Below are 25,284 nucleotides of genomic sequence, written 5' to 3' on the forward strand. Positions count from 1 at the left end.
CAGCCGTGATACAAGTCCAGCCCGGGTCCAGGGCGGTTCTGGCCTTCCATCAATGCTCTTTAGGGAACCGCACTATGTCTACACTAGCCAAGGGAAGGGTTGAATTATGAAGTTACAAGATGTGAGACTCATGCTTTTCTAGGAAGCACTTGACAAAAGTGCACCATGAGCTTGGTCTTTATTCCAGCTTCTGGCGGTTCTGAGAATTTCCACTTTTGCATAGAAACACCAACACCAAAGGGTGGGGGTGTGGAGGTGGAGGGTTGTGGGGGCGGGAGGAGGTCATGGACTCTGCAAAATAAGAAATGATCTGAAAATCAGCAAGTACCGTGTGAGACATGGTTGCTGACCTTTAGGGGCTTCCATTAATTCTAGGGACATAAGACCAATTCTCCAAGTTATTAGAAAAGACAAGACAATATATCAAGCACCGAATTATGCAATCTGTATAATGAAGGCTGAACATATTGACAGGAACAAAATTAGTACAGACTGAGATTATTAAGCAAGGCTATCAGGACAGGGAATTGAGGGTGGGGGGAAGGTTTAGGTGGTAGAGAGGACGGAACAATATGAGAAGAACGGCATGCCTGAGATACAGAAACGAGAATAAGAGGGATGTGTTTACTGTTGTAGTGAGGCTTGAAAAAAATGACAGAATACACACTATTATACATGGTGTAAATCCAATTTTGAAAAAATATGTTTTATTCATATGCCACGAAAAAAGACTGTAAGCAAATGTATCAAAATATAAATAATGTTTATCACATGGTGGAGGGATTTACGGGTAATTTTCAGTTTTCTTTTGCTTGGTATCTTCTGTTTCCAGTGAAATGATTTATTAGTATAATGACAAAAAAAAAAAAAAACAAAACCATTGCTCATTATTAAGAAAGGGGTGGGCTCGGGTGCCGGTGGAGCAGTGAGTACGCAGCCGCCCTGGGGAGGGTGTGCCTGGGGAGATACTCAGCCCAGCACCGGGCACTTCTGGGCCTGGAAAGGCCAGCTGCAGGCAGCGGGAAGATAGGCCAGTGGGCGGGTGGGTTCCTCGGTGGAGCCCTGTCCAGCACTAGTGAGCAGGGAGAGCTGGGGAGGAAAGGGCTTGCTCCAAGGCTCTGACAAGAGTGAATGGTTCAGACTCCAGGGTGGGGCTCCAACCCTGGGCCCCAGCAGGGTCACAGATGGTGAGATGGGCCAGAGAAACCTGCCTGGAAAACTAGGACAATCTCACAGGCAGGAAAGGGAGGATAAAGAATCTACCAAGGGACATATCAGGGGCCCTGAGAGGCCCTGAAATGACCTTTCCTATCTCTAGGATTGGATGCCCTCATCAGCACGCAGTTCTCAAGTTGGCAGGTTTCTTTGGATTGGGACTTCGAGGGATGAGCTGGTGATCTCCTGTGTATACTCACTAGTGGATAGGATAAGGGGTGAGGTGGACGTGAGATCCCATTGCCCTGTCCAAAATCTCCACCTGTAAAGGTGGGGTTGTTCTCTAGTGCTGAGCATGTGCCTAGTGGCTCTCTGGGAAGCTTGCCTCGGCCGACAGGAGCTGGTTCTCAGGGCAGCTGCCACACCGTGACACTGGGCATGGGGGGCTGCATCCAGAGAGGGCCCTCTTGGGCATCACATGGCTATTTCCAGGTATGAAAGGGGTACCACGGCCACATTTTGCTTAGGACAGAATCAGTACTAACACCACTGCTCACCTGACTGGGACACGTTTGCTCTACCAAGATGCATCCATCTAAAGGCCTAATAAAACACTGCATTTTAACAGGTAAAAATTACTCTGACCCATGTACAGTGGGTGCTGAAGGGTGGTTCTCCCACCCAGAATGGAGGCTCGATCAATGAGCATCACTGCCATGAGCGTGATCAACGGGAAGGCGTGACCCAGAGGCTAATTCTAGGGGAAGGGCAGAGGCTGAGGGAGCTCCACAACTTACCAGCAGCTGCAATGAAAGAATAATGGAGTATTGATCATTCATATTCATAGAAGTGTTTTTATTTACCTAATCCAAAGGACAAGAACACCGTGAACTGGAAAATCTTTTTAGCCAGAAGCCTGTGTGACAGAAAATTGGAATGGCTGAAATGTCACATTGGGTTACTCTGCCTGTAATTTGTGAAATTTGCCTCACTTTCTTGCTGCACCCACCATAACCAGTGGGCAGCAAGAAGCCCTCACCCTTGAGTAGACAGCCTGTGTGGGGAACGCAGGCCCTGGAGCCAGATGGAGCGGTCTGAAGCCAGCCTTCCCCGCCAGCGGCTGTGTGTGGACAGAAACGTGAAGGCTTGCAGTCTCTTTAGCATGAACTCCTACGCGGATGCCTCCATAACTAAACTCCCTTGGATGGGACTCAAGGGCTCTGTTCTGAACGCTGTTGTCTAGAAAATAAGACCTATGAAGGTGGTGTTGAACTTCCCGCCTTTCCAACACATTCCATCCGCGGTCTCTGGGGAGAACTCAGGCGTTCGTGACTATGCCCCACTCTGGAATCACAGTATCCGTCGTTGCTGTGCCTCCTAACAGCTCAGTGAGTTTTCTGTGGAAATAGTGAAATGAAAGCAGTAAGAATTTGCAAGTCTGAAAACAATTCTGCAAAGGAATCATTTTTCATGTAGTTTGTGCTGACATCTTTCGAGGACTGGGAAGTGAGGGGATTTTCTTTTATATTACAATTAATCACTGCGCAGAAAGCATTGTATGTGCTTTATAAATACATGTTGCATGGATGAGTTAATGAACCAAAGTGATAATAGTTATGTAATAACATGACATAGTTTTTAAGTTTAAAAATACTCAAAATGAGAGCTTTCTGGGTGGCTCAGTCAGTTAAGTGTCTGACTTCAGCTCAAGTCATGATCTTGAGGTTTGTGAGTTCGAGTGCCGTGTTGGGCTCTGTGCTGACAGCTCAGAGCCTGGGTCCTGCTTCAGATTCTATGTCTCCCTCTCTCTCTGTCCCTCCCCCACTCATGCTCTGTCTCTCTCTCTCAAAAATAAATAAACATTAAAATAATTTAATAAAAAATACTCAAAATGATACTTTATTCTGCTTAGGGATATGTTATATACATATGTTATAAAGGTGTATAGAAGGGTGTGGAGTGATAAGTACACAATATAATTGGGTGGGGAGGGAGGTGCAGAAGGCAGATTTAACAGTTTGCAATGTTTTATTTCTTGAGCTGAGTGCTAGCTACATAGCTGTGTATTGTATTTTTCTTTGTCCTTTTCTGTATGTCTTAAATATTGCATGATACATTTTAAATATAAATAAAACTACATTTAAAAATATCTCAAATATAAAGATCGCTTCACTGTAGGAAAAAGTAGAGGGCGGAAAAGTTGAGTTAATATGTCTGTTTCTTCCCTAAGTTGGATGCTTTTTTTCTCATCTTGCTCATTAACGCCCACTCCCTTTCTTATCTATACCAACCATTCTCTCTCCCTAGATTGTCCCTTCCAGCGTTTCTAAGTAATTATATCTTCAACTACCTGCTAGAAGAAAAATACTTCCATGCATCAATATGGAGGCTCTTGATGAGATCCAAGTGGCGTTATTTCATGTAGTCATCATCTTCTAAGTAAAAGAGAAGGCACCCTACGGGAGAGGAGACGGACGTTGGTTGGGCACCAGTTCTGTGCCTCATTACACTCATTACACATATCACCTCATGTAATCCTCATAACGGCCTGAGATATAGGTATCAGCTTTCCTGTTTTATATGAGCAATGGAGGCTCTGCGGTGCTCAGCAACTTGCCCAGGATTGGGTGCCTGTGGGAGGGGGATCCCCAATCACAGTCCATGGCAGAAAGGGGCTCACACCCAGATGGCCCTGTCCTCCCATGCTCTTTCTCTGTGCTTCTGATAAATGTGTGACCAGTGGCACACATTTGGGAGGTGTCTGGGGAGCTAAAGATACAAGCCCATGGTGGTTCCCTGTAGGGGAATTGGCTCATTACCCTGATGGTAAGCTTTGGTCCTGTGGTCTCCAAAGTGGGATCCATGTACCCCAGCGGTGTGCAAGAAGAGGTAGCAAGATGATATCTCATCTTTTTAAGATTTTCTATTTCATCATATGCTTTATAATGTACATAATATTGTACATTACAATTACAATTGTACAATTACAATATGTACAAGTATTACTTGTATATGATTTATAGATAAATGATGCATATATTGAAGGTATATGCTCAAAAATATTTTTATTGATGGGAGTGTGCAGTTTAAAAAAAGTTTGGAGATTTTGCAGACTCCGCTCAGCTGAACTGATCCACCTTGTTTCAGACCAGCCATTGTGTTAGTACGCAAGTGTTGAATGGGCTCAGGTCTCCTTGTCCAGACCATGTCCTTCCCGGTGCCTGGTAAACTTGGGCACGTGGCTGCAGAGACACTCTTGGAACTATTGGCAAAGTCCTAAAGAACTGCTGAGGAGATTGGAAGCAGGTTAGGTGTCTCTTCAAGAAAGCAGATTTCACAATGCCAAATTCCTGACAAAAATTTAGAATGGATTATTAAACAGATGGTCTCTGGCACCTAGCATGGGTTCACCAGGAATGAGTCATGCCAAAATAAACTCATTTACTTTATAATGCCTGACAATAATTTATTGAGAGAAATCATTCATTCATTCATTTTTTGGGTGTGCATGCATACATTCATGGTCCACTTGACCAGTAATTACTGAGGATCTATTATGCTTAGAGCCCTGTGCTTGGATGACATCTAGCGATGAACGTATCGCAGTCTCTGTCTCCAAAGAGCTCTCCTTTTAATAAAGGGGACAAACATGTACACAGATAACAATAAAATAAAGTATTTCTTAAGTGCCACATGGTGGTTATATTATAAACAGAGTGACTATATTACAAACAAATGGCCCAGCATTCAGCAAAAGGAGACTACTGTAGGGACAGGGACTCCTGACAGAACTACCGTCCATTTAGCAAGGAAAGAAAACACGAGAGCTCTACTTATAGTTATCTTTTAATATAAAATTTTGATTTTCTATTTTGTATATGTCTTATATTGGCAGAGTCTCTCATAATGTCTTTGTAGACAACATGAAAAAGAAGTTGAAGACATTTGGGTTGGGCGATAATAGTTAAGTGACTTGAACAACTAACTAGTTGGACACCTATACCCACAGTGGTGCATGGGCCCGTATCAACCCACAGAGGGTTCCAGTAATGTGCTGCTGAGCCCCTCTGCAGCCATGGACTAGTTAACCTTCCAGTTTACTGCTTGCTTGCAGACACAGCATATTTATTTAACTATGTGTGTGGGGGTAGAACATTAAATGTATTCAGACACGGAGATCATAACTGTGTTCTGTCTGGTGTTAGCACGTATCTGGAGTGTTGCGTCAGGATGTCCAGATGAAAGACCGTGAGAAATGTGGACACGCTAAAAGTCTGCTTGGAGAAATGAGAATAGATAATAAAGACAGCCAGGTTTACTGAGCACATACTATGTGCAGGCACCATGGTGAGCACTGTCCATGCATGATCTCCTTTCGTCCTCCAGGTGGGAATACCCACCCTGGGCAGGGCCTGGGCTCTTGGTCTGGAAGGGAAGCTGTCTGAGGGATGTGGGGCAGCCACCGCCCTCTGTGGGGATTGAAGCCAAGAGGAAGGTGGTGGTGGGCAGAACCGGGACCAAAGGGAGGGAGGTCTTGTGTGCGAGGAAGGACCTTCTGAGCCTCTGGAACAATGTTGTTCTGGAAGGTCAAGGGGAGGCAGCCCCACTACCCGCCAGGGATGTCAGAAGGACTCCGGCACTAGATGACCTTTGAGGTCCGTTCCCACTTTGAGTTCTATGATCCTGTGTGAAACGAAGGGCCTGTAGTCCGTTTGCATGCAGACGGCGGGTTTGAGGGCCATTAAGAGGGACACTGATCTGGCTTCAGGGTGGCCTCCGTGGAGGAGCTACAGATGGCTTCCCTGTGGAAAGCCAGTTCCTTTCCAGAGAGGCCAGATCCGCGCCCCGAGGGAAGGGCGGAGCAAGTCTGAGCGGCTACAGCCTGGGACTTACCTTTCAGAGGAGAATAAAAACCAGCCTTCCACCTTCATACCTTCTAACGTGAAACTTTAGATTCGTTGATTATTCAGCTGAATTTTGAACATTCAGCATTTGTCAGGATGGCTGACTTCCTCCCCAAACACTGCCTCGTTTAGGAAATGCCAGACTATAAATAATCAGACTGTGCTGCATCTGAAAGCATAAGCTGAAGAGTTTACGAGTCTAAAATGCCTTCTGGGCTGCAGAATGACCCTGAGACAGAGTATTCAACTTTAAACATTATCATTAAATTTCGGGATTTTTTTTCTACATTTTATTTATTTTAGAGAGAGAGAGAGAGAGCACAAGTGGGGGAGAGGCAGAGAGAGAGGGAGACACAGAATCCGAAGCAGGCTCCAGGCCCTGAGCTGTCAGCACAGAGCCAAACGCAGGGCTCGAACTCACAAACTGTGAGATCCTGACCTGAGCCGAAGTCGGACGCTCAACCGACTGAGCCACCCAGGGGCCCCAAACATTATTATCAGATAGGCAGTAAAGCTAGAATGTTAGGAAACCCAAAGCCAAATTCTCTCTCCCTCTCCCTCTCTCTGTTTCCCTCTTTCTCCTCCTCTTCTCTTCCAACCACCACCCCTCTACCCACACATCCATCGGATACCCGGTAGGAGAACTCTAGTGATCAATTCACCCTCAATAACATGGTTAATTTATGTTCACAAAGTGGCATGAGAATCTAGGATTTAGTCAGAAGAACAGACTCCAGCTTTAGTCATGGGCAACTCAGTACGATTTTCTGAGTTGCAGTTTCTCCCTTTGTAAAACAGAAATAATAATAAGTATTTTAATTTTACTCATTTTTGAGAGAGAGAGAGAGAAAGAGCATGAGCAAGTGGGGGGAGGGGCAGAGAGAGAGGGAGATACAGAATCTGAAGCAGGCTCCAGGCTCTGAGCTGTCAGCACAGAGCCTGACCCAGGGCTCGAACCTGTGAACTGTGAGATCATGACCTGAGCCGAAGTTGGATGCTTAACCGACTGAGCCACCCAGGTACCCCAGAAATAATAATTTTTAATGATAATAAAAATCCCAGGATTGTTTTGAGTATTACACATATAGTGTATGTCATTATGTTTGCAAGTTGCAAATCGCTCTACAAATGTACATTATTACCCTGATTATCATAAGACGGAAACCTCCTGCTGGTTTGAAGGTTTTTTACCGAGGTGCGTATTTGGTGTAAATGCACTGTTTGTTTTATGGATCCTCGAAGGACTGGGATAATTAGGTAAATAAATCTCTGCTAAGCCAGCATATGGAACGACCAAACCAGGTGGTCATGTCTTTAACTCTCAATATGCACAAAGAAGATATAAGCTGTAAGGGAGGAGATCACAGTGGGGACTAAGAACTGTCCAGCTAAGGACAGTTCTTGAAAGGGTGTCATCAGGGGAGTGCAGGCCCCGGATGGAGCCACGTTGAGGTGGTCTGATGTCAGGCCCCCAGACCGCCAAGGCAGGAGACTCACAGGACAGGCATAGCTGGGTGAGTGGTGTGGGATGGTAATCCTACAGTAAAAAGTCTGCTTATCAAAGAGTTAAAAAAATAATAATAACAAATACCCATGGCTAGCCAGGTGCGGGAAGTTGTATTTTTCTGGAGGAAAATTGGAAGTGCCCATGAAACCTCAAAAATGTTTATGAACTTGGATGTTAGCCAGTCTAGAAAAGTATCTGGGAAAGAACCTAAGGAAATAATAACAATATTAATAACATTAATATTATTAATAATATTAATAATTACAATATTAACATTTACAATATTAATTATAACATTATTCAAATCAGCCCCCCAAAATTGGGAAGAAACTAAGTGTTTAGCGATAGGGAACAGGTTAAATGAAATAGCAAACACCCTCAGGACGCCTTCTGCAGGCACTAAGAGATGTCACAGATGTGAATTTTTCTCACGTGAAAAAACATGATATGCTGTTAACAAAAGCAGGTTATAAAATGTCATGACTCCTATTTTTGAAACCATAGGTATTCTTATGTGTATTATGTATGCATTTTTAAAAGTCTGCAGAGATAATCACTAGAAAAATAACAGCAGCTAACACTTCCTGAGCACTTGTTGTGGGGCAGGGCTTTACACATGTGTTACCCCCAGTTACTCCTCCCGCCCCCCCCCCCCAACTCCCACATCTCCCACTGGAGGGAGCATTCATACTCTCTCTGGGACTGAGAGAAATTAGTAAGGTGCCCCAAGGTCATGTAGCTGCTAAGTGGCAGAACACAGGTCTGTCTGACTCCAAAGCCTGGGTTCATGACCCTGCTTCGATATAAACTTCTATTTGCAATAGTGGTTATATTCAGACAGTAAGATGACGAGTTATTTTATCATTTTTCCAAACTATCTGATTATAAAAAAAACAAACCCTTTTATCTTATGATAAATTCCCATTTCCTGTGTATTTAAATAAGTGTGTTCCCCCCAATTGGCTAGGGTGGGGAAGTCAACCTGGGGAAATCCATGGATGCCCAAGGAGGTGAGTGGGCATGAGAGGCTACTGCAATTTTGGACACTGCCAGAAAAGCCCCCATCTTCGTGAAGTGTCAGGAACAAGGGAATACATAAATTAGGTCATTTGTCACTTTTGGCATGTATTATCTAGAAGCATGATTATGGTGTAGGTTGATGATGATAATAAAGTGCGTTTAGATGGAGCACTTATTGAGATCCTCATAAATATCCCGGGCAGCAGGCAGAGAAGGTATTTTTGTACCATTTTACGGATGAGGAGGACTGAGGCCCAGAAAGAGTAAGCAGCAGGTTCCGGGTTCTGTAGCCTGAGGTAACAAAGGCTCAGTTCAAATTGAGACGGTCTGACTCCTAGTCCAGTGTTTTCTTCATGACAAGGGGCTTTCAGGAAAGTTGTTCCAGCACTGAAACGACCTCATGGGAGTTTGGGTGGGACTGGAAGGTGCAGGGTGCAGGGTGGGTGGGTAGCAGAGAGCCACAGAGCACTGTGCTCAGAGCAGGCACTCATCCTCCCCTGCACTGATCCTCCCCTGCAGAAAACCCTTTATGGTCTGGCCTCAGGGTAGATGCTGCTGACCTGGGAAGCGGCCCCAACAAGCTCCTTCTCCAGAAAAGGGCTCCATTCCCCCTCCCTCCTTCTTCTCTCCCCCTCTCCTTTCCCCTCCTTTCTCCACCTTCTCCCCTTTCACTCCACCCCACCTTCTCCTAGAAAGAGAACCAGTGCTCCCTTTTTTCTCCTCCCCCTTGTAGAGAAGGAAATCCAATGATGCAAATCTGACTTTCCTTGGCTAGGGCCCCTGGAAGACCAGTGTTTTACCCTCAAATTTAAATATAAGAGGAAGTTAATGTCCTTAGATTTCCACCTCTTACCTCAGAGTCTTTTAGAGATGATCAGAGACGTTACTGGCCCTTCCCCTCCCCCAGGCTGTCATTGTCCTCATCACCACCGCCACCATCACCACTCGACCAGGTCTAGCACACAGCTGACTCTAACCTGCCATTCCTGTCAAGTTGTGTAGCCACATCCTGGCTCTTGGATGTAAGGTTACAGTGTTGGGTTAGGGGGTCAGGGAAGGAAGGTGAGAGAGTCAAAAGGGGTGGCGCAATAATGACTCAATCTTCCATGCTGGACTCCAGGAGGCATAAATTCAGACAAACTACCAGTGGCTCACAGCCATTCTGGAGGCAATATACTATTGTGCGTACAGGGAACAGCTGCAGAGTTAGACCCAGATTCATTCACTAGCTCTGTGACCTCGGTAAGCACGGCTCCTGCCTCAGTGACTTCATCACTAAAATGGGCATTCTGACAGTGCCTACCGCACCTGTTGTTGGATTAATAAGTGAATAATGGATGTGAAGTGTTTGGACTGTGTCTGTTTTCTCTACCATTGTGTACGTTGTAACATGCCTGGCACATAACAGGTACTTGGTGAGTAGTGAAGGAAAGAAAGAAAGAAGAAAGAAAGGGAAGGAGGGAGGAAGGGAGGGAGGAAGGAAGGAGAGAGAGAGAGAAGGAGGGGAGAGACTAAAGAGGGAAGGAGGAAAGAAGGAAGAAGGAAAGAAATAAAGAGTGAATGAATGAATGCATACACAAGTGCGTAGTAAGTGCTTAATAAATGCTATTATTATTATGGTCAAGTATTTAATTCTTCCAGCCCTCCTCTTAAAAGGATAAGAAGTACAGTTTTATTGATTTGAATTCGATGGCTTTTTCTCATGTCTCTTGGTGGTGAGACTGTCTGACTAAGACAAAGGTCAAATGCAGGCATAAACAAGGGACTTCTGAGGCAAAGAAAGGCCTGGAAGAGCAATCAGTTGGATCACCAGCACATAAAACCATCAGAAGTGGAGTCGGTGGTGGTCTGCTACCTTAGAACATTGACTTGCTGCTCTTCCTCTTCCTTTTCTTGATCTCCCTTCTGGTTTTTCCCCCTGTAGTGGAAAGAGCAGGGGACTCAAGGAACGTTGCTCTGCAACAACCCTGGACAAATCCCATTCTGTCAGGGGCTGCAGTTTCCCTTCCACAATGAGGACACAGGAGTCCTCGTCCAGTCTCTCATCCTCTGGGGCCGTGAGTCTCAGCATCAGAGAATATTTGAGTGCCGAAATCTGCAGTTTCAAAGGACTCAGGGAGCACCCCCAGGTCTTTCCAGAGGTCCTGAGGCTAAGATTGTCCTCACTCTTACTAAGATGTCATTTGGCCTTTCCCGTTCATTCTCTCATGGTGGAAAGAACATAAAAAGTTCAGTCGGTTAAGCGTCCAACTTGGCTCGGGTCATGAACTCACAGTTCCTGAGATCAAGCCCCATGTGGGTCTCTGTGCTGAGACCATGGAGCCTGCTTGGGATTCTCTCTCTCTCCCTCTTTCTCTGCCCCTCCCCTGATTTGTGTGCATGTGTGCACGCGTACTCTCTCTCTCTCCCTCTGAAAATAAATAAACTTAAAAAAAAAAAGTTCATTGATATTCGATGCGATTCACATTGCAACTAACCTTAAGAGAAGACTGACTGAGTTTTGGTGTACTAACAAGAATGTACACGATTAATAGAAAACACTGTGAAAACACCCTGCCCTTCCCTGACTACATATCTGAGTGAGGCCAGGTCCTTCCGGTACCTCAACCAAAACAACATATTGCAACACCTTAAATGCAGAAGCAGATATGAGAATTTAGCTGTCTTTTCTTAAGGTAGGCATTAAACAGATTTGCAAAAATGTAAAGCAATAATCCCCTTCTTAGTAAATTTCTGTTTTGCTTTGGAAAATGTAGTTTTTTTCATAAAAATTTTATCTATGTTAATGTGAAATGGGCTATGTGAAATGCTATGTCCAAATGAATTAGTAAATATTAGTTTTTAAAACTCTCAATTTTAACTTCTTTATATCTATATATCTTTGTAATGTTTATTTTGAGAGAGAGAGAGAGAGAGAGTGCACATGCACATGCGGGCAGGGGAGGGGCAGAGAGAGAGGGAGAGAGAATCCCAAGCACTGACAGTGCAGAGTCTGACACGGGGCTTGATCCCATGAACTGTGAGATCACGACCTGAACTGAAACAGAGTCAGACACTCAACCCACTGAGCCACCCAGGCACCCCAAAAGAGTGGTTCTTTTTTTTTTTTTTTTTTAAGTAGGCTCCATGTCCCACATGGGGCTCGAATTCACTATCCTAAGATCAAGAGTCCTATGTTCTACCCACTGAGCCAGCCAGCTGCCTGCCCATTTTAATTTCTAATATAGTAAATATTGATAAACATAGCCCACATTTACAAAAAGCTCTGTGGGGTCCTCAATTATGTTTAAGAGGTAAAGGGCTCCTAAGACCAAAACGTTTGAGAGCTACTATCCTAAATTTACCAGAATAGGTGGGAGTCTACCATTGGGTTATCTTTTATTAACTAAGTGCTTATTATTTAACCTCTTTCACCTTTCAATTCCCCCAACTCTTCATCCTGAAGTGCTTGTTTAAAATAATGAGGTTGCTTCTCTATTTTACATTTTGCCTGAATGTGAGAATTTTCAGCACTTTAGGCCGGTGCTGAGTACATAAAGATGTGTGAGGTTTAAGAGAGTGAGAACAAAGTTTTCCTAGTCTGGAATATGTTCCCCAGATATTGATCTCTTAACAAGCTTGTAGCCTGAATACATGTATAACATTAAATCCAGCAAATCAGCAACCTCCCTCCCCGATAGTCACTATCTCTTTGAAAAAGACATGAGAACTAGATGATTTTGTAGGCAGTAATGAATGCCTCTCCTAGACAAACCATTGCAGAGGACACAAAAGAAAGAAAAGCTCCCCACCCCCAGCTCATTTATGAGTTTAGTGTAGATGGTAAGACAACCAAAGACAATATAAGAAAATAAAATAATAGGCCAATGCCATAGTTTTAAAATACGTCCACAGATTCTTTGATCCGCTTCCTTTGACCAATGCCCATGCCCTCAAGTGTGGGCTGGATTTTAGTGATTTGCTTCTAGGAAACAGAATATGGTAGAAGTGATGATGTGTGATGGCTTCCAGACTAGATCATCAATAGGCTTGTGGCTTCTGTCGTGCTCTCTTGAATCACTCTGGGGGAGGCCAGCTGCCATGTTATGAAGACACGTAAGTAGCCCTATGGATAGGTCCACGAGATGAGGAATTGAAGCTTTTTGCCAATAGCCATTTGAGTGAGCCATCTGAGGACTGTGGAAGTGGAGTCTGCAGTCCCAGTGAAGCGAGCAGATGACCGCAACCCTAGCTACAGGTTGACTGCAATTTCGTGAAAGACTCAGATAAGCTGGTCCTGAATTGCTGACCCCCAGAAGCTGTGAAGTACGAAATTTGTGTGATTTTACATTTCTAAAAGATTGGAGTAATTTGTCATGCAGCAGTACCAAATTAATACAACCAGTATGATTTATGAATGCAAAAATCCTATATAAAAGTCACAACTCGGGGCGCCTGGGTGGCTCAGTCGGTTAAGCGTCCGACTTCAGCTCAGGTCACGATCTTGCGGTCCGTGAGTTCGAGCCCCGCGTCAGGCTCTGGGCTGATGGCTCAGAGCCTGGAGCCTGCTTCCGATTCTGTGTCTCCCTCTCTCTCTGCCCCTCCCCCATTCATGCTCTGTCTCTCTCTGTCCCAAAAATAAATAAACGTTAAAAAAAATTAAAAACAAAAGTCACAACTCTAATCAGTGGTGCTATATTAAAAGTAATATATTATGGCCAAGAGGAGTTTAACTCAGGAATACAAGGATAGTTTAGCATTAGAAAAATCTATTAATGCAATGCAACACCTTCACAGAAAAGGAAAACAAAAACTTTAATTTCAACATTCAATCCTGATTAAAAGCTTTTAATAAACTGGAACTAGAAAGTACCCTCCTTAACTAATAAATGGTATCCATAAAAACCTACACATCATCATGCTTAATGGTGAAGCTTTAAAACCAGCCACATTTAAGTCAGTGACTAGATAAATATGCTGCCATCTGCCATCGCTGCTTCTGTTCAACAGTGTACTGGATGTCTTACCCAATGTAATAAGACAAGAAAAGAAAATAAGGGGTATAAAAAGAGCAAAAGGGACCAAAATGTCCTCATTTATGAATAATAACTGTCTATAGAGAAAAATCAAAGAGAATTATGGACAGAAACTATTAGAACTAATAAAAGAACTCAACAAAACTGCTGGTTACAAGTTCAAGATACAAATTGATAATATTCCTATACACTGTAATAATAAAATAAAAATAGAATGAGAGATCTCACTTTTAACAGCATTAAAATGACCAGATCCCAGGGAATAAACCTAAAAAAATGGGAAAGATATTTTATGGAGAAAATTATAAGACATTAAAGACTTGAATATGTATATAGATACACAGTATACAGAATTGAAAGATTCAATATCATAAAGTCACTTCTCTTGACATTGATAAACAAATTCTATGTAGTTGAAGTCAAAATCCCTAGAGAGTTTGTGTGTGTGTGTGTGTGTGTGTGTGTGTGTGTGTGTGGCATTTTCCTAAATGTATGTAGAAGAGCAAAGGGCCAAGAGAAGCTTTGATACTTTTAAAGAGGACTAAAGCAAGATGACATTAAGACTTATTACGAACAATATTAAACTTAAGATAAAGCAATAGCAATGAAGACAGCATGATACTGGCAATGAGATAGATGCACAGGCCAGAGGGTAATAGGAGAGAGCCCCCAACAGACCCATGTACGTGGAGACACCACCATAATGGGCATGGTGCTGTACTTCAGTGGAGAAAGGACAGGTTATTCAATAAACGGTGCTAGGATAATCAAGGCTCTATAGGGAAAAAATAGAACTCTTAATTCATATTATGCACAAAAATAAGCCATGTGAGGGACGCCTGGGTGGCTCAGTTGGTTAAGCGTCCAACTTCCGCTCAGGCCATGATCTCATGGTTTGTGAGTTCAAGCCCTGCATGGGGCTCTGTGCTGACAGCTCAGAGCCTGGAGTCTGGTTTGGATTCTGTGTCTCCCTCTCTCTCGGCCCCTCCCCTGCTCGTGCTCTGTCTCTCAAAAATAAGTACATGTTAAAAATTAAAAAAAAAAATAAGCCATATGGATTGAAAGATCTAAATGTAACAATCAAAACTAAAATATTTACAATACAGGAAAATGTGCTTATGAGCTCAGGTTCGGGATGGAGTTCTCTCTCTCTCTCTCTTTTTTAATGTTTATTTATTTTTGAGAGAGAGAGCACAAGCAGGGGAGGGGCAGAGAGAGAGGGGGGCAGAAGATCCAAAGCAGGCCCTGTGCCGATGGCAGAGCACGATGCGGGGCTCCAACTCACGAACTGTGAGATTGTGACCTGAGCTGAAGTCGGACACTCAACATGACTGAGCCACTTAGCTGCCCCCAGGGTTGGGGGTTGGATTTCTTTTTTTTTTTTTTTTTTTTTTATATATATGAAATTTATTGTCAAATTGGTTTCCATACAACACCCAGTGCTCAGCCCAAAAGGTGCCCTCCTCAATACCCATCACCCACCCTCCCCTCCCTCCCACCCCCCATCAACCCTCAGTTTGTTCTCAGTTTTTAACAGTCTCTTATGCTTTGGCTCTCTCCCACTCTAACCTCTTTTTTTTTTTTCCTTCCCCTCCCCCATGGGTTCCTGTTAAGTTTCTCAGGATCCACATAAGAGTGAAACCATATGGTATCTGTCTTTCTCTGTATGGCTTATTTCACTTAGCATCACACTCTCCAGTTCCATCCACGTTGCTACAAAAGGCCATATTTCATTTTTTCTCATTGCCACGTAGTATTCCATTGTGTATATATACCACAATTTCTTTATTCATTCATCAGTTGATGGACATTTAGGCTCTTTCCATAATTTGGCTATTGTTGAGAGTGCTGCTATGAACATTGGGGTACAAGTGCCCCTATGCATCAGTACTCCTGTATCCCTTGGGTAAATTCCTAGCAGTGCTATTGCTGGGTCATAGGGTAGGTCTATTTTTAATTTTCTGAGGAACCTCCACACTGCTTTCCAGAGCGGCTGCACCAATTTGCATTCCCACCAACAGTGCAAGAGGGTTCCCGTTTCTCCACATCCTCTCCAGCATCTATAGTCTCCTGATTTGTTCATTTTGGCCACTCTGACTGGCGTGAGGTGATACCTGAGTGTGGTTTTGATTTGTATTTCCCTGATAAGGAGCGACGCTGAACATCTTTTCATGTGCCTGTTGGCCATCCGGATGTCTTCTTTAGAGAAGTGTCTATTCATGTTTTCTGCCCATTTCTTCACTGGGTTATTTGGTTTTCGGGTGTGGAGTTTGGTGAGCTCTTTATAGATTTTAGATACTAGCCCTTTGTCCGATATGTCATTTGCAAATATCTTTTCCCATTCCGTTGGTTGCCTTTTAGTTTTGTTGGTTGTTTCCTTTGCTGTGCAGAAGCTTTTTATCTTCATAAGGTCCCAGTAATTCACTTTTGCTTTTAATTCCCTTGCCTTTGGGGATGTATCGAGTAAGAGATTGCTACGGCTGAGGTCAGAGAGGTCTTTTCCTGCTTTCTCCTCTAAGGTTCTGATGGTTTCCTGTCTCACATTTAGGTCCTTTATCCATTTTGAGTTTATTTTTGTAAATGGTGTGAGAAAGTGGTCTAGTTTCAACCTTCTGCATGTTGCTGTCCAGTTCTCCCAGCACCATTTGTTAAAGAGGCTTTTTTCCATTGGATGTTCTTTCCTGCTTTGTCAAAGATGAGTTGGCCATACGTTTGTGGGTCTAGTTCTGGGGTTTCTATTGTATTCCATTGGTCTGTGTGTCTGTTTTTGTGCCAATACCATGCTGTCTTGATGATGACAGCTTTGTAGTAGAGGCTAAAGTCTGGGATTGTGATGCCTCCTGCTTTGGTCTTCTTCTTCAAAATTCCTTTGGCTATTCGGGGCCTTTTGTGGTTCCATATGAATTTTAGGATTGCTTGTTCTAGTTTCGAGAAGAATGCTGGTGCAATTTTGATTGGGATTGCATTGAATGTGTAGATAGCTTTGGGTAGTATTGACATTTTGACAATATTTATTTTTCCAATCCATGAGCAGGGAATGTCTTTCCATTTCTTTAAATCTTCTTCAATTACCTTCATAAGCTTTCTATAGTTTTCAGCATACAGATCCTTTACATCTTTGGTTAGATTTATTCCTAGGTATTTTATGCTTCTTGGTGCAATTGTGAGTGGGATCAGTTTCTTTATTTGTCTTTCTGTTGCTTGATTGTTAGTGTATAAGAATGCAACTGATTTCTGTACATTGATTTTGTATCCTGCAACTTTGCTGAATTCATGTATCAGTTCTAGCAGACTTTTGGTGGAGTCTATCGGATTTTCCATGTATAATATCATGTCATCTGCAAAAAGCGAAAGCTTGACTTCGTCTTTGCCAATTTTGATGCCTTTGATTTCCTTTTGTTGTCTGATTGCTGATGCTAGAACTTCCAGCACTATGTTAAACAACAGCGGTGAGAGTGGGCATCCCTGTCGTGTTCCTGATCTCAGGGAAAAAGCTCTCAGTTTTTCCCCGTTGAGGATGATGTTAGCTGTGGGCTTTTCATAAATGGCTTTTATGATCTTTAAGTATGTTCCTTCTATCCCGACTTTCTCAAGGGTTTTTATTAAGAAAGGGTGCTGGATTTTGTCAAAGGCCTTTTCTGCATCGATTGACAGGATCATATGGTTCTTCTCTTTTTTTTTGTTAATGTGATGGATCACGTTGATTGATTTGCGAATGTTGAACCAGCCCTGCATCCCAGGAATGAATCCCACTTGATCATGGTGAATAATTCTTTTTATATGCCGTTGAATTCGATTTGCTAGTATCTTATTGAGAATTTTTGCATCCATATTCATCAGGGATATTGGCCTGTAGTTCTCTTTTTTTACTGGGTCTCTGTCTGGTTTAGGAATCAAAGTAATACTGGCTTCATAGAATGAGTCTGGAAGTTTTCCTTCCCTTTCTATTTCTTGGAATAGCTTGAGAAGGATAGGTATTATCTCTGCTTTAAATGTCTGGTAGAACTCCCCTGGGAAGCCATCTGGTCCTGGACTCTTATTTGTTGGGAGATTTTTGATAACCGATTCAATTTCTTCGCTGGTTATGGGTCTGTTCAAGCTTTCTATTTCCTCCCGATTGAGTTTTGGAAGAGTGTGGGTGTTCAGGAATTTGTCCATTTCTTCCAGGTTGTCCAATTTGTTGGCATATAATTTTTCATAGTATTCCCTGATAATTGTTTGTATCTCTGAGGGATTGGTTGTAATAATTCCATTTTCATTCATGATTTTATCTATTTGAGTCAACTCCCTTTTCTTTTTGAGAAGCCTGGCTAGAGGTTTGTCAATTTTGTTTATTTTTTCAAAAAACCAACTCTTGGTTTCGTTGATCTGCTCTACAGTTTTTTTAGATTCTATATTGTTTATTTCTGCTCTGATCTTTATTATTTCTCTTCTTCTGCTGGGTTTAGGCTGCCTTTGCTGTTCTGCTTCTAGTTCCTTTAGGTGTGCTGTTAGATTTTGTATTTGGGATTTTTCTTGTTTCTTGAGATAGGCCTGGATTGCAATGTATTTTCCTCTCAGGACTGCCTTCGCTGCGTCCCAAAGCGTTTGGATTGTTGTATTTTCATTTTCGTTTGTTTCCATATATTTTTTTATTTCTTCTCTAATTGCCTGGTTGACCCACTCATTCGTTAGTAGGGTGTTCTTTAACCTCCATGCTTTTGGAGGTTTTCCAGACTTTTTCCTGTGGTTGATTTCAAGCTTCATAGCATTGTGGTCTGAAAGTATGCATGGTATGATTTCAATTCTTGTAAACTTATGAAGGGCTGTTTTGTGACCCAGTATATGATCTATCTTGGAGAATGTTCCATGTGCACTCGAGAAGAAAGTATATTCTGTTGCTTTGGGATGCAGAGTTCTAAATATATCTGTCAAGTCCATCTGATGCAATGTCTCATTCAGGGCCCTTGTTTCTTTATTGACCATGTGTCTAGATGATCTATCCATTTCTGTAAGTGGGGTGTTAAAGTCCCCAGCAATTACCACATTCTTATCAATAAGGTTGCTTATGTTTATGAGTAATCGTTTTATATATTTGGGGGCTCCGGTATTCGGTGCATAGACATTTATAATTGTTAGCTCTTCCTGATGGATAGACCCTGTAACTATTATATAATGTCCTTCTTCATCTCTTGTTACAGCCTTTAATTTAAAGTCTAGTTTGTCTGATATAAGTATGGCTACTCCAGCTTTCTTTTGGCTTCCAGTAGCATGATAAATAGTTCTCCATCCCCTCACTCTCAATCTAAAGGTGTCCTCAGGTCTAAAATGAGTCTCTTGTAGACAGCAAATAGATGGGTCTTGTTTTTTTATCCATTCTGATACCCTATGTCTTTTGGTTGGCGCATTTAATCCATTTACATTCAGTGTTATTATAGAAAGATACGGGTTTAGAGTCATTGTGATGTCTGTATGTTTTATGCTTGTAGTGATGTCTCTGGTACTTTGTCTCACAGGGTCCCCCTTAGGATCTCTTGTAGGGCTGGTTTAGTGGTGACAAATTCCTTCAGTTTTTGTTTGTTTGGGAAGACCTTTATCTCTCCTTCTATTCTAAATGACAGACTTGCTGGATAAAGGATTCTCGGCTGCATATTTTTTCTGTCTAGCACACTGAAAATCTCGTGCCAATTCTTTCTGGCCTGCCAAGTTTCAAAAGAGAGATCAGTCACGAGTCTTATCGGTCTCCCTTTATATGTGAGGGCACGTTTACCCCTTGCTGCTTTCAGAATTTTCTCTTTATCCTTGTATTTTGCCAGTTTCACTATGATATGTCGTGCAGAAGATCGATTCAAGTTACGTCTGAAGGGAGTTCTCTGTGCCTCTTGGATTTCAATGCCTTTTTCCTTCCCCAGTTCAGGGAAGTTCTCAGCTATGATTTCTTCAAGTACCCCTTCAGCACCTTTCCCTCTCTCTTCCTCCTCTGGGATACCAATTATGCGTATATTATTTCTTTTTAGTGTATCACTTAGTTCTCTAATTTTCCCCTCATACTCCTGGATTTTTTTATCTCTCTTTTTCTCAGCTTCCTCTTTTTCCATAACTTTATCTTCTAGTTCACCTATTCTCTCCTCTGCCTCTTCCATCCGAGCCGTGGTGGTTTGCATTTTGTTTTGCATTTCCTTTAAAGGGTTTTTCAGCTCCTTGTGACTGTTCCTTAGTCCCTTGATCTCTGTAGCAAGAGATTCTCTGCTGTCCTGTATACTGTTTTCCAGCCCAGCGATTAATTTTATGACTATTATTCTAAATTCACTTTCTGTTATATTATTTAAATCCTTTTTGATCAGCTCATTAGCTGTTGTAATTTCCTGGAGATTCTTCTGAGGGGAATTCTTCCGCTTAGTCATTTTGGATAGTCCCTGGTGTGGTGAGGACCTGCAGGGCACTTCCCCTGTGCTGTGGTGTATAACTGGAGTTGGTGGGCGGGGCCGCAGTCAGTCCTGATGTCTGCCCCCAGCCCACCGCTGGGGCCACAGTCAGACTGGTGTGTACCTTCTCTTCCCCTCTCCTAGGGGCGGGATTCACTGTGGGGTGGCGTGGCCCGTCTGGGCTACTTGCACACTGCCAGGCTTGTGATGCTGGGGATCTGGCGTATTAGCTGGGGTGGGAAGGCAAGGTGCACGGCGGCAGGGGGGGCAGGCTTAGCTCGCTTCTCCTTAGGTGATCCACTTCAGGAGGGGCCCTGTGGCAGCCGGAGGGAGTCAAATCCGCTGCCGGAGGTTTGGCTCCGCAGAAGCACAGAGTTGGGTGTTTGCTCGGAGCGAGCAATTTCCCTGGCCGGAACCGGTTCCCTTTGGGATTTTGGCTGGGGGATGGGCGGGGGAGATGGCGCTGGCGAGCGCCTTTGTTCCCCGCCAAACTGAGCTCTGTCGTCCAGGGACTCCGCAGCTCACCCTCCCTTTGTCCTCCAGCCTTCCCGCTTTCCGAGCAGAGCTGTTAACTTATGACCTCCCAGACGCTAATTCGCGCTTGCTGTCGGAACACAGTCCGTCAGGCCCCTCCGCTTTTGCAAGCCGGGCTCGGGGGCTCTGCTTGGCTGGCGAGCCGCCCCTCCGCCCCGGCTCCCTCCCGCCAGTCCATGGAGCGCGCACCGCCTCGCCGCCCTTCCTACCCTCTTCCGTGGGCCTCTCGTCTGCACTTGGGTCCGGTGACTCCGTTCTGCTAATCCTCTGGCGGTTTTCTGGGTTATTTAGGCAGGTGTAGGTGAAATCTAAGTGATCAGCAGGACGCGCGGTGAGCCCAGCGTCCTCCTACGCCGCCATCTTCCTGTCGAGCCCAGGGTTGGATTTCTTAAACATGACAGAAAAAGCACCAGTCACAAAGGAAATGATTGTTATATTTAATTACATTATGGGGCGCCTGGGTGGCACAGTCGGTTAAGCATCCGACTTCAGCCAGGTCACGATCTCGCGGTCCGTGAGTTCGAGCCCCGCGTCGGGCTCTGGGCTGATGGCTCAGAGCCTGGAGCCTGTTTCCGATTCTGTGTCTCCCTCTCTCTCTGTCCCTCCCCCGTTCATGCTCTGTCTCTCTCTGTCCCAAAAATAAATAAACGTTGAAAAAAAATTTTTAATTACATTAAAATTGACAACTTCTGTTCATTAAAAGATACTATTTTAAAAAGTAAAAAGATGAGCCACACACTGGGAGAAGATATTTGTATGCATGTGATTAATAAATGATTCCTATCCAGACTATAGAAAGAACTCCTCCACGTCAATAAGAGAAAGACAAACAACAGAACAGAAAAATGGGCAAAGGGCTGCTTAACAGTAATTTTGCAGAAGAGGAAAATAAGTGGCCAATACACATGTGCAAAGCTGCCCAACCACCTTAGTAATTAGGGAAATGCAAATTAAAACTGTAACGACATACCATTTTACACCTGCCAGTTTCACAAAAGTTTAAAAGTCCGACAAACTTTAGGAGCAACGGCACCACCTGCTATTAGGAGTACAAATTGAGCAGCCAGTTTCAAAAACAGCTCGGCGTTATCCAGTAAAAGTGAAGATGTATGTACATTACAGGGAAGGGATTCTGCTCCCGCCCATGTGCGCAAGACAAATCTTGCACACGTGCAGCACGAAGCTCTTACGAGGATGCTTGTGGCGGTAATGTTTTAATAGCGAAAAGCTGAAGACAGTTCAGATTCCATTAGCAGTAAAATGGATAAATAATTCCTGGTGTTTGCATACAATGGAATACTGTACAGCAGTGAAAATTAATAAACCACTCCTGGCTGAATCTCAGGAACATCATGTTGCATAAGAAATGAAAATAGCTGGAGAAGCTATTCCATAATTCCACTTATTCAAAGTCAGAAAACATGCAAAATTAAACAATACATTGTTCAGAAGGATACATACAGAGGTGGCAAAACTAGAAAGAGGAGCAAGGGACTGATGAACACAAAGTTTGGGATGGTGTTGACAACTGTCTGGGGAGTGGTGGGGACAGGAGGTAAAAGGAACCAGATGATGAAAGACTGTATGTTTTTCAATGAGGATGTCTTACTGGTTTCATAATAAAAACCTATTAAAACCTTTTTCTATTGACTTATTTATCATCTTTGAAAAATAGAACACCAACACAAGAAGGACGCCTGGGTCGCTCAGTCGGTTGAACATCCTACTTTGTTTGGCTCAGGTCGTGAGCTCACGGTTCGTGTTTTCGAGCCCTGCCTCAGGCTTTGCACTAACAGCGCAGAGACTGCTTAGGATTTCTCAGTCTCTCTCTGCCCCTGCCCCGCTCTTGCGTTCTCTCTCTCTCAAAAATAAACATTACTGGGGAGCCTGGGTGGCTCAGTCGGTTGGGCGTCTGACTTCGGCTCAGGTCATGATCTCACAGTTTGTGGGTTAGAGCCCTGCGTTGGACTCTGTGCCGACAGCTCAGAGCCTGGAGCCTGTTTCAGATTCTGTGTCTCCCTCTCTCTCTGCCCGTCCCCTGTTCACGCTCTGTTTCTGTCTCAAGAATAAATACACATTTTTAAAAAATTTAAAAAAAATAAACATTAAAAAAATACTTGCAAAACAACAATACTTGCAACATCCAACAGTTGTTGAATTTTTATAGTATATACTTATTAGTAATGGAATGAATATATTAGTATTAAGAAAAATTAATTAATTGATAATTAATGAACAAAATATATTAATGTTGATTAGTATGAAGGAAAATGGATTGGCAAACCATGAACAAAATTAAAGTGTTGATCCTAAAGCACAATAACCCAGTTGGGCTCCAGACCCTACATTCAGACTGCCTGGGCTGGAAGCTGGCTCTGCCTGTTCTTAAGTGGGTTTTTTGATTGCTCCATGCCTCAGTTTCCTCATCTATAAACTGGGCCTACTGATAGTAAATAATTCTTCACAAATGAATTGTAAGAATTATGTAAATGAATGTCAAGTGCTTGGAATAGTGCCTGCCACACAGTAAGCACTGGATATAAAGTCGTATGTAAATATATAAACCAAACAAAGAGAAGAGGGGCTTGTGAAAGACCCGGGGTCGGGGGGGGGGGCGGTGCTGAATTTTCAAGGCATCCTCCCAATCTCGAAATAGCCTGGGCTTGCACATCACGCGCTGGAACAGCTTTGTGGCTCCCTTTGAGAGACTGAAGAAAGAAAAAGGTATTACATGGCAGAGAGCTTGTGAAAGTTCTTGAGAGAAGTCTGCTGACAAGGGAGTGACAATGTCACTTCAGCCCATATCACAAAAAGCACCCATCCCTGCCTGACTGACCCAGGGAACGCTGCTCCAGGGATGAATTCGGGGGGATCACGCATGTCGTGGGTCCACTTCTTTGAGACCCAGCTGCTGGCGTGGCGGGTCCTGATCCCTTGAGCCTGGTTGTTAGTTTGCCCCACATGTGCCTGGCCTTCCCCCCAGCCCTTGATGTATCCACGAGAGAAGAACCTTGGGTTGCCTGGGGCGGATGTGGTTCTGGGATTAAATTCTGAGGTGCCCCAGCTCCCCGAGTCACTCAGCTGCTGGAGTGTAGGGCTCAGGGACCTGTGGGGGACTGTCTTGCCACAGGAAGTAACACACGAGGACCTCACACAAAGCATCAAGCCTGCCTGACGGTCTACCCTTGCCAAAGATTTGACATTTGTTTCTACTTACAGGGCATTTTCTAAATTGTGTTATACTCCATGCTTCCTTGCTGGCCTTTTTTCCTCAGGGACTGGAAACTCTGAAGAGAAAAACAGTCTTTCCTCTTCTCTGGATGGTGAAATGGCTTCTTGCTCTTATCATGCTGCTGGTGACAACCATGGATTAATTCCAGAAACCTTTACTGAGAATGTGCAATGTACCAATCAACACATGATCGATTCCAAACCCATTCCTACACCTAAGTGAGGTGCGGGGCAACACTCTGCATGGTGGACTAGGCTAGCCCAATATTTGTTGGCAAGTAAGACCATTTGTCCTGTGGTAGAGTTGGTTGAAGTCATGCCTAACATGACCGGCTTCTCTCACATCTTTTAGGCTTCTGGGCCCCTTAAAAAACAAAAGCCATTGTTTCTTATTATATGCTTCAAAAGACATCTGTAAGGACTTGTTCTATAATGATTGTGGTGGTTATTTTTAGTCAAAATGTGGCCCAGAACCTGCTCTGCCCTCCCCACACCACGTCAGGTGCTGGTCTGCTTGGAGACCAGCCTGCACTGGGGTGCTTTCCAGCTGCTGTGGAAAACAGAGGGTCATGGAGTGGCCCTCGGTCACGTTTTCCACGGCAGCTGTGCCCTCACAACAGGACCGTTTGGATCTGCAGAAAAGCTCCTAAGCCAGATGGTTGCCTGTCAGGGGACCTGGACCAGCCTCAGTCTAGTGGGAGGCTGAGAGGCATGTGAGCGAGGACAGAGTGAGCCTTCCTGGGCAGGACGACCACAGAGGTGTCAATATGCTTTTGAGAGGAAAACCAGGATACATCTCACATACATGGCAGCCCCATCTAGGTGAAGCCACTCCCAGGCCCCAGGGAGACTGCCATTCTCCAGGCCTTACAGCTCAGCTCCGATCCTTTGGGTCATCTGTCCCCTCTGCCAGCCACCAACTGCTACTCCAGGGCACAGTGTTCTCACGAATAAAGCCACTCTGGGACGATGCCACCTCATCCCACTGTGTGATGGACGGATGCTGCAAAAGAAGCCTTCCCAAGCGTCGCCTGCAGCAGCTTGGCCTGAGATGGGCCCCGCACCGGCTCTGTGGGCAGCCCCGCCTCTTGGAAGCTGTGGTGTGGGGAGCTGCCTTGGCCCCCCTTCCCTCTAAGCGGCTGTTTGTGGTGACTCACCTCTGGTTCCCAGGAACCTTGTTATTTTGGGCCCTGATATTATTAAGGTTGTGCCCAGATTCCCTGCAAATCAGCAATTCAGGAACACCGGGGCCGTCCAGTGAAAGCATGTTAAAAACAGAGGGCCACAGCCGCAGGCCCCTGCCCACCAGGGGCTGGTTAGCACAGAAGGCCAGCGGCTCCCCCAAAGTCCTCTGCCCATGCACGGAACGCTGCCCCCTCCTGGGGTTTTTGTCTCCTGGAGCCTCCTCTGGGAGGCCTTGCCTCTGGAGGACCCGCGCGGCCCGCCGGCCGGCCCGTGAGGGAGAGGTGGCGAGCAGATCCTCCCTTCGCCTCCTCCCTCCGGCGCACCTTTCG

The 25,284-nt window shown here is 44.3% G+C and overlaps 1 long non-coding RNA gene across 1 annotated transcript; it reads right to left on the bottom strand.

Annotated features, from left to right (window-relative positions):
• Nucleotides 1-10,174: 10,174 nt before the first annotated feature.
• On the bottom strand, nucleotides 10,175-25,266 carry LOC115511972. Its single transcript, XR_003968248.1, has 3 exons — nucleotides 24,928-25,266; nucleotides 23,757-23,889; nucleotides 10,175-10,504 (listed from the first exon to the last, which is right to left on the bottom strand). It is a non-coding gene; the product is annotated as an uncharacterized LOC115511972 (long non-coding RNA).
• Between the last annotated feature and the right edge of the window lie 18 nt (nucleotides 25,267-25,284).

Source organism: Lynx canadensis, chromosome B1, assembly GCF_007474595.2.
Source record: "Lynx canadensis isolate LIC74 chromosome B1, mLynCan4.pri.v2, whole genome shotgun sequence".
NCBI classification, from domain to species: Eukaryota; Metazoa; Chordata; class Mammalia; order Carnivora; family Felidae; genus Lynx; species Lynx canadensis.